The following is a 9,528-nucleotide window of genomic DNA, read 5'->3' as shown; positions in this document are numbered from 1 at the left end:
AGGGACTGAGTTGCTCTGGGTGAGAAGGATCAGGAAGCAGTGTTGGTTCCCTAGGTGTCTGGGGCCCGGAGACTAGGAATGGCGCAGGGCTCAAACTAGGCGTATAGAAAGGCGAGGGGGGGGTAGGGAAGCAGAGAGAGGTGAGGGCGGGGCCAGGACCAGAAGCCGTGCTCCTGGAGCCCAAGAAAGGGACTGTTGTGCTCTGGGTGGGAAGGGTCAGGAAGCAGTATTGGTTCCCCAGGTGTCTGGGGCCCCGAGACTAGGAATGGCGCAGGGCAAACTAGGAGTATAGAACGGCGAGGGGGGGCGGGGGATGGAAGGGTGAATGAGGCTTAGGGAGCCCCGGCCCGGAGAGCTGCGCTATCTATTTATTATTTTTATCTTATGTGTATGAGTGTATTGCTTGCAAGTATGTAAGTGCACCCATGACATGCAATGTCTGCAGTGGTCAGAAAAGGCAGTCTGATCCCTGGAACTGGAGTTATGGACAGTTGTTACCTGCCATGTGGGTGCTGGGAATCAAACTCAGGTCCTCTGCAAGAGCAACCAGTGCTCTTAACTGCTGAGTCATCTCTCCAGGCCCTATTAATTTTATCTTTAAAATTACATTCATTTATTCACTTTAAAAATATTTTATTTATTGTTTTAATTTTATGTGTATGAGTGTTTTGCTTGCATGAATGTAATTGTACCTGTGAGTGTAATGCCTGCGGAAGTTGGAAAAGGGTGTTAGAACTCCTGGAACTGGAGTTATGGACATGTGGCTCACATGACAAATACCTTTACTGAGACATCTTGCTGGTCTACAGAAGCTTTCTTTACAATATCCACAGACTGGAAAAACCTCAAATACTGGAGAACAGATAAATAAAATGTCATATATTCACAAAATGAAGCTCCTGATATACAAGACAGATGTCACAGAGGTTATGTTGAGTGAAGAAGTCACACAAGAAAGAATTTATCCCAATTTCATTTATATGAACTTCAAGAGCAGGCAAAACTATGGTGACAAAAGTCAGAAAAGTGGTTATCTGTGGGAACAGGACCACCTCAGAAAAGGAGGATGCTGGGAATGACTTCACCTTAAAGGTGGTTATATTGGTATGTATATGTACATGCTTGTACACACATACATATATGCAATGTACACTTAAGATGAAGGCATATATAGATACATATATATGTATATGTGTACTGGATAGCTTTAGTGTCAACTTGACACCCTTGGGTTGAGGGAGCCTCAGTTGGGGAATTTCCTCTATTGGACTGGCCTGTGGCCGTGTCTGAGGGGCATCTTCTTGATGAGTGATGTGGGAGGGCCCAGTCCACTGTGGGTGGTGCCACCCCTGGGCAGGTGGGCCTGTGTTGCATAAGAAAGCAGGCTGAGTAGGGACCAGGGGAGCAAGCCAGTAAGCAGTGTTCCTCCATGGCCTGTGCTTCAGCTGCTGCTTCCAGGTTGCTGCCCTGAGTTCGTACCTTGGGCTCCCTAATGAACTGTGACCTGGGAGATGTAAGCAGAATAAACCCTTTCCTCCCCAAGTTGGTATTGGTGAGAATATTTTGTCACAAAATAGAGAAACAAACTAGGACTACACACACACACACACACACACACACACACACACACACATTTAAAAAAATACATTTTATACCTGGACAAAGAGGTTAAGAAATAATTGCCTATGGAAGTTTGAACTGATGCTGGTTTCTCTTGACACATTTCAGTAACACCTATAAGTCATCACCCCCCACCCCCAATTACACTTCACAAAAGGCCCCACTGTCATATTCTTTAGGAAAAGAAAAATCTATGAGACTGTTTTGTATCTGGTGTCTAGAAAAGTAGCATAACATTTTTATGTCGTATTTTATTTTTTATTCTTACCTGTTTATTGTTACTATTACCTGCCCTGCTACAAGACAAATTTTTATACTTGAAATGGTTTTTATACAGTTTCAAAGAAAATTATGTAAAATGGCAGTGGTCCCCCCTGCACTCAAGACTGAACTGCAGGCCTCCACCAGAACCTATTTAACAGGTCAGTATCTATTTCTACCTTGACTATTCCTTCTCTCTGTGTGAATCTAAGATGAGGTTAATCTGTAATCCTGGATAAATTCAGCAGTCAGTCAGATAGATTGATTAACTAGTGTCAGTATTGGTGTTTCACTTTTCATACAATCAAGTAAGCTATAATTTTGGAGAAGATTAAAATCCAGCTTTAACTAAGTTTGTTCTGTACAAGGCTGGTGTTTTCTTACATCCCTTAATCAGGCTCAGATGTGTGGTTGGTGAAGAGGCTGCAGTCAAGCTCTAATAGTGGAGAACTTACTGCTTGCTTCAAGGACTTTTCTGGGAATTCATGATTCAGTTTGGTTACGTCCCACTTTTTTGATTGATGCTATGGAATGAACATACGTGTGTGTGTGTGTGTGTGTGTGTGTGTGTGTGTGTGTGCGTATGCATACATATTTTTTTAAGTCCAGCAGACATCTTAGTACAAGAAAACTGGTTAGCTGTCCCTGTTCCAAACCAAGCTGTGTTTTTTTTTTTTAATTTAAAGACAAATATAGGAACATTTATTCTCATCATACCTCCAATGAAGACTTATGATTTTCCAATACAGCTATTTCCTCTGCCTAAATTTGGCTGAGATGAAGCCATAGCCTTATTGGAGATGAGGCAAAGACAGTTCAACCGTGTATGGACTTGTGGGTTTTGTCTTATCCATTGGGCCAGCACAGACCAGTTTCAGGCGGTGCTACTTGGCTTTTGCCTCTTGACAACTTTTAGAATCTCTGGGGTTTTTTTTGTTTTGTTTTGTTTTGTTTTTTGTTTTTCCTGACTTAGAAAAGTGACTACATTCCTTTGCTTTCTCTCTATTTTAGTCCCAAACCAGCAGGCTTTCGGTGTTAATCTGATACTTTTACAGCATGTAGATTTTAATTTAAAATTCTTAGGTCTACTGCTCTTTGCCAAGTGTAATCACTGAATTTATAAAAAGAATTTTAGTTCTTAACTTTACAGGCTTGGAAACTGATGCAATAGTCCTTGCATGAGTTTTGCTGTTCCAGTTTAGGGAGCCAAAAATTTCCAAAGCTGTAATTTCATTGGCTAGCTCTCCAAAAGCTGTGGAGGTTTCATTGTTCCCTTGGTTTCTGTAACAGCCACATGTCTTCTGGGTTTTGGAACAGCCTCCTCTTTCTGTGAATCTGCTCAGTGGCCACATAATTCTAGGCTGTATGCCTTCACATATGGAAACACACCCAGGTAATGGCTGAATCTTCACTGTGGTACAATTCGTTCCTTGTCTGGCCTTACCTGAATCTCTCCTTTCTGACTGCAAATCCAGGTTCCTTTCTGCAGCATTCCCTCACCTGGTGAACTTTTCTAAGCTTCGGCTTCTCCATGTAGAGATGGGGACAGAAGAACTAGCCCTGACCTCTTGGGAGAGGGATTTGATCTGGTGATATGCGCCCTCTTGGCAGAGTGCCTGCTGGTGAACAGTTGCTGTTTGAATCATCTGTTCTGGTGCCATTCATGCTATGGAGTTTGGAGACGGAGGTGAAGGCATTAGTTGACGATGGTAAGATGCCTTCTTGCAGTGCACATAGGAACTTCAGCCCCAGCTTGGTTTCTAGCTGGAGAGGAGCTGCCTATGTCTGAGTGAAAGAAGAGCTGCTGTTGTTTATTTGATGATGAATTAGAATGATCCCCACTCCAACAGTCTCCCCTTTTATTTGAAAAGATAGCTTTTCTCTTCTGAGCATGACATTCCAGGCTGTGAGAGCCCAAAAGATATCATCTTGCCTGTCAGTCTCAATAAGGTGTTTCATTTTTTATTTGAAAAAGATTTTATTTTTATTTTATTTTAAAATTAGATGTACATGTCTGTATGTGTGTGGGGATTTGTGTACGTGAGTCTAGTGACCACAGAGGCCACAAAAGAGCATTGTATCCCTTGGAGCTGTGAGCACTAGGAACTGAATTCAGAGTCTCTGGAAAAGAAGCAAGCACTTTTAACTTCTGAGCCATCTGTTCAGCCCCTTATTTTTTTCTCTTTTTCTCCAATTTGTATTTATAATTTTTATGAGCATTTTGCCTGTATATATGTAAGTACACCCATGTGTCCAGTGCCCATAGAGGTCAGAAGAAGGTGTTGGATCCCCTGGAACTGGAGTTAGGGATGGTTTTTAGCTGTCATGTTGGTGCTGGGAACCAAACCCAGGTCCTCTGCAACAACAGCCAGTGTTCTTAATTGCTGAGCCATCTCTCCGCCCCCAGCCTCCTACTTTTTTTTATATAGCCCAGGCTGGCCTCAGACCCACTATGTAGCTAAGAATAACTTTGAGTTGTTTTTTTTCTGGTGCTGGGAACTAAACTCTGATTCTTATGGTTGTCTAGCAGCATTCTACTACTGAGGTAAATCCCTAACCAGTCAGCTTTGAGTTTCTAATCCTCCTGCCTTCAACATCCCAATTGCTGGGCTCACCATGCCCAGTTTACTCAGTGCTGGGACTCAAATCCACAATTTTATGCATGCTAGGTAGGTGCTCAACCAACTGAGCTATGTCTCTACCTCCCACATATGATATGGTAATGACTTTTACAATATGAGCATACCCTGGGCAATCGACTTTTACTTAACATTACAACCAAAATGCAATCTTCTTTGCTTGTTTACAGTGTACACAAGCTCAGTGCTCCTCTTGTGACCTGGTCATATGGCCTAAACCCCTCATGACCCTTCCTTGCACTCAACTTAAAAAATAATGTATGAATATATGTGTGTTTGTTAATATATCAATTGCTTCTAACAGTGCTTATCTCATTGCAGACAAAGAGAGAAATTGATAACATTGGTTTATGATTGTGTGTGTTTTGGTCTAGGTCTAGGGATCAGAAAGGGCAAAATTCTCTGATAAGATAAAGGTCTGACTTTTGCTTCCCTGTTTCATGCTGGATAATTCCCTTGTTTGAGAGTTAGCCCTTGTTTGCGAGCACAGTTCCTAGAGAATTCTGAAGGAACAGGTTCTCAGCAGTTCGGGTTTGCTCTTGTCCTTAAAATGGACTTGTTTTCTTTATTAAGGCATAGCTGTAATGTGGCAGAATAATATTTAAAAAGTATGACCTGCGGTAGTTGCAGCTGTCTCTGTCATCTCAGCTCAATGGATCCCAAAGGCCTTTTTTTAAATTTTCAATTTCTATAAAACAAAATCAAACCCTCTGCATCAACTGTTTGCTCTGCCTCTCTTGGTCCCGTCACTCTTTCCTAACGCTCTGTATAGAGTTTTTACTGACATTCTTCATTGCCAACACTGTTGTGGACTACAGTCTCTGCAGTGATACCATTCTCCTTTCCTGTGCCTCACCTCTTTGCTTGTATCACTCCAAAAGCAGCCAGGTGTCCCTCTGGGGACTTACCTTCATGTTGAAAGCCACCTTGCACACTTAGAGCTTTTAGGGATGACTTGGACCCAAGTATCACTTCTTTTCATCCCCTTTAGTCCTTCAGAAAACAGTGTTACAAGCTGGGAGTGGTGGCACACCAGAAATCTCAGCACTAGGGAAACTGAGGCAGGAGGTTCACAAGGTGCAGGTGAGCCTAGGCCACGTAGTGAAACCCTGTCTCACATGAGGGAGGGGGAGAAAGAAAAATACTACTGCTCGAACCCACCCTCAGCTGGGTTTCCCTTTGTCTTTCAGTTTGATGTTTATTAATTTGGACTTACCAGTTTTCCTACTGCTTAGTGATCATTCACATCCTTTTTACATTATACATTAACACTTTTTACATTAGACATTCTAACACTTGAATGTGAACGGGAAATTCTCTGAGATATTTGGAGCTATCTTAGTGTGAGGCTTATGTCTTCAAGGTTACTCACTCCTAAAAATGTTATCTCTTTTATTTTGTTTTGTTTTTAAGTCTGCCCGTGTAACTCTGGCTGGCCTGAAACTTGCTAGGTAGACCAAGGAGGGCCTTGAATTCATAGAGATCTGCCTGCCTCTTCCTCCTAAGTGTTGGGATTAAAGGCAGGTGACACCATACCCAGCACATTCTCTTCTCTTTGATGCTAGATATAGGGCACAGTTGTATCACTTGTGATAGAACCAGGAACCAAAGGAGAAGGAAGCTCACCCCTCCCCAAAGAGGCCTCTGACAGAGAGCTACAGGTCCAAATAGTCCTTCCTGGGATGTAGGTGTATAGAGAGGTTATGTTGTGTCAGCAGCGAGGACCTTTATATCTGGGAATGAGTTGTTGAGAATGATTTGGATTTTTTCTGTTCTTCACTAATAATAAGATTTCTATAAACCACTCTGTGTTTTCACGTTTTGCTTGCTTATAACGAACACATTATAGTAATTTCTTTTCTGTCTGTCTTCACTTTTAGATTACAGAGCACAATGTCAAAGAGTCTATAAACATTTGCCTCTTGCTGTGCCCTGGCTCTTCTCACTCCATGGAACTGAAGTTACAGGTGGTTGTGAGTTGCCTGATGTGGGTCTTGGGAGCCAAATTCTGGTCCTCTGGGAAAGCAGCAAGTGCTCGTAACAGCTGAGTCATCTCTCCAGCCCCATGCCAGGGAATTTTTAAAAGTTAAGTCTTCAGGGAACAGGATGACATTTTCTAAACTATACAGAGCTCTATTCCTGTCAGAATGGGAGAACAAAAGGTGATTCTATGTGAAGGACTGTGTATTAGTTTCTTTTCTTGTTGTGACAAAATACCTGACCAAAGCAACTTAAAGATGGAAGGGCTTATTTTGGTTCACAGTTTGGGGGTACAGGCCATCATGGTGGGGAAATCACGGCAGCAGGAGCTTGAAGCAGCTCATCTTCCTAGCTCATTAACCCAATCAAGATAATCCCTCCCAGGCATGCCCTGAGTCTAACCTAGTCTAGATAACCCCTCATAGGTATATTTAGAGGCTTATTTCCCAGGTTATTCTAGATCCTGTCAAGTTGACAATATTAACCACAACAGACAGTAACCACCTTGTCTTCTTCATAATGCCAATAAGAAGCACAAGACTATGTTTCAAGAAAATCAATCAGTGTGAAAGGTGTCCTATAAAGTACAGAAGGAGGGCTCTCTTTCGACAGAGTTCCACCCAAGCTGAAACTCCAGACCTCTAGTGTTCTAGCCATGGTGGGACTCCTGCTAAGATCACCCAAACAATGTCTGAGATTTAGTAGGCACTTAGCCTTGTTGCCAATGGTGCCTTAATAGTGAGGAGACATTAAAACTTAGCCATGTGGGTCTGGAGAGACAGCTCAGCAGTTAAGAACACTGGTTGTTCTTGCAGAAGACCCAGATTCGAATCCCAGCACCCACATGACAGCTAACAACTGTCTGTAACTCCAGTCCCAGGGGATCCAACAGCCTGTTTTGACCTCCGCAAGCATTGCACCATATTGGTGCACTTACCTACATGCAGGCAGTACACGCATACACATAAAATAAAAATAATAAATAAAATTTAAAAAACCGTGTCCATGTAAACATATCTTGTCACCTTCTCAAACAATGGGAGCAAACACCCACTTTTGCTGCTGTATGGACACTTGTGAGCCAGGCTTGACCTGCTTCAGGCAAAGTATCTTCACTTGGCGTTTTTTCTTCATTTTATTAGGAGATGAGTTCTAGTGAGTCACTTGCCACTCACCATGTCTTTCTGGGACCTGTTTCATCACCCGATGGCTGAGGCTCCCTCCCTGCAGGCAGAGCTTCCAGCTTGCCCTCCAGGCCTCTGGGTGATGGGGCAGGAGGGTAGGGGACACTGCACATGGCCTTCACTAGACCCCAGTGGTAACAGTCAGTCCAGAGGAGAAAACGAGACTTTCTTTTCTTTGAGATCCAGGGCACAGATGGCAGTAATGAGGGGTGGCATTGTTCATAGCTGGACTCTCCACTAGGCCCCAACTTTGGAAGCATTTTAAGGGTTTAATTAGAATTAAGTGTGTTAAGGGACAGAGGTAATAAACATGCAGTGATACAAGGGCAAAGAGGAGACTGGGGATGGAGAGGTGACAATCTTGGGCAGTGCCTCTGAAGGGGAAGGCACTTCTGAGCTGAGGGAAGGAAACAGGGCAGGGGGCTTCTATAGAGAGTTCAAGTAGAGAGAGAGCCCAGCTCAGCTGAAGGCTCTGCTGTTGTCCCGTGTCCCTGTGGGCATCCAGAGGTAGGAGCTGAGGATGAGCTTTGTGCTGGTAGGAGTCCTGTGCCTACACAGCTCTGTTAGCCCTGTGCAATGCATGGACCTGTGCTAAGGATCAGAGCTTCAGCAACTTACCTGAGGTCACGCAAGGAGTAGGTGGACACCCACAGACTAAAGGTTTGACCCTGTGATCGTCTCAGACTTGACTGTTGCTTCCAAGGAGGTTTCTCTTTGCTCCTCCTTTGCCCCACAAGGTAGAATGACTGTCACTCAGAATGAGAAACATTGAGGTATTATTTGATTCGCTGACCCATGCACTTTGTAACCCCATACAACATTCTGCTGGGTGTTTGGAGTCACAAGGGAAGCAGTTGTACTTGTTTTGGCCCTAAGGAACAGGCTCAGGGATCACCTTCAGTCACAGAAAGTCCCTTCCCCAGATAGATTCCAGTTTTCCATGGGCTTGCTGCTAAAATAAAACCAGACTAATCTTCCAGGCATCCGGCATGAACAGGTGGGGCTGCCTCCCCAGCGTTTGTCTGAGGTGTAAAGAGATCATATTTTATGGGCACAGCTTGGCCCTCGGGCTGCTGCATCTCTGTCCTGTGCCAGCTGTGCAGTTCTTACTTCTCCTAATCCTCAGTCAATAGCCTCCTCACCTCACTGCTTCTGTTACCTGCCCCCTGTACGTGACCTTCAAGGTTGGCCTTGATTTTGCATTTAAAGAGCAAAGTAAACTTGGTTAGCACAGGCATTGTTCTAGATCCCCACCATGCCCCAGCCCTCTGGTGGTTCCCCTTCACCCCAGCACTCACTCACACTGAGGTCCCAGATAAGGCATATGACCTCCAACCATAGTATCTGTAATGTATAGAAAACTAACAACACTGTCATATAGAGTTGCTGTTTATAAAAGCAGGTTTTACCCAGGGTTTTAGCTCTGGAACAGAAATGACCATGACTGTGACATTATAGTACAAGAAAGACAGGAACAGAACATAGAAATACAGCGGTTCAGTCCCTGTCTCCCGCCCCTTTCTATAAGGTCCTTCCTATTTCCTGTTTCAGTTGACTCAAATAAGCTTCCAAAACGATAGTATGTCTTTGAATTTATTCACTTTGGGCCACAGGGCTAGTTGAATGGGCTTTTCTGTACACATTTCCTTATCAGATCCATTTTTGCGTTAGAAACCAGGACTGTCTTGAAAGAATCAGAGCTAGTCAGCCACACGTTTGAACATTTATTTTTTTAGATGTTTGATTAGCACAACTAACTGATGGCCTTCATATGACCTATGGAAACCAAAAATTTTTAAGGAATAAAGAATAACAGAAAACAAATTGCAAACTTGAGAGCAGTT

This window comes from Nannospalax galili, unplaced genomic scaffold (genome assembly GCF_000622305.1).
Source record: "Nannospalax galili isolate Female #2095 unplaced genomic scaffold, S.galili_v1.0 scaffold18, whole genome shotgun sequence".
Taxonomy (NCBI): domain Eukaryota; kingdom Metazoa; phylum Chordata; class Mammalia; order Rodentia; family Spalacidae; genus Nannospalax; species Nannospalax galili.
The sequence above is the reverse complement of the archived record's forward strand: the minus strand, read 5'-3'. Positions refer to the sequence as shown.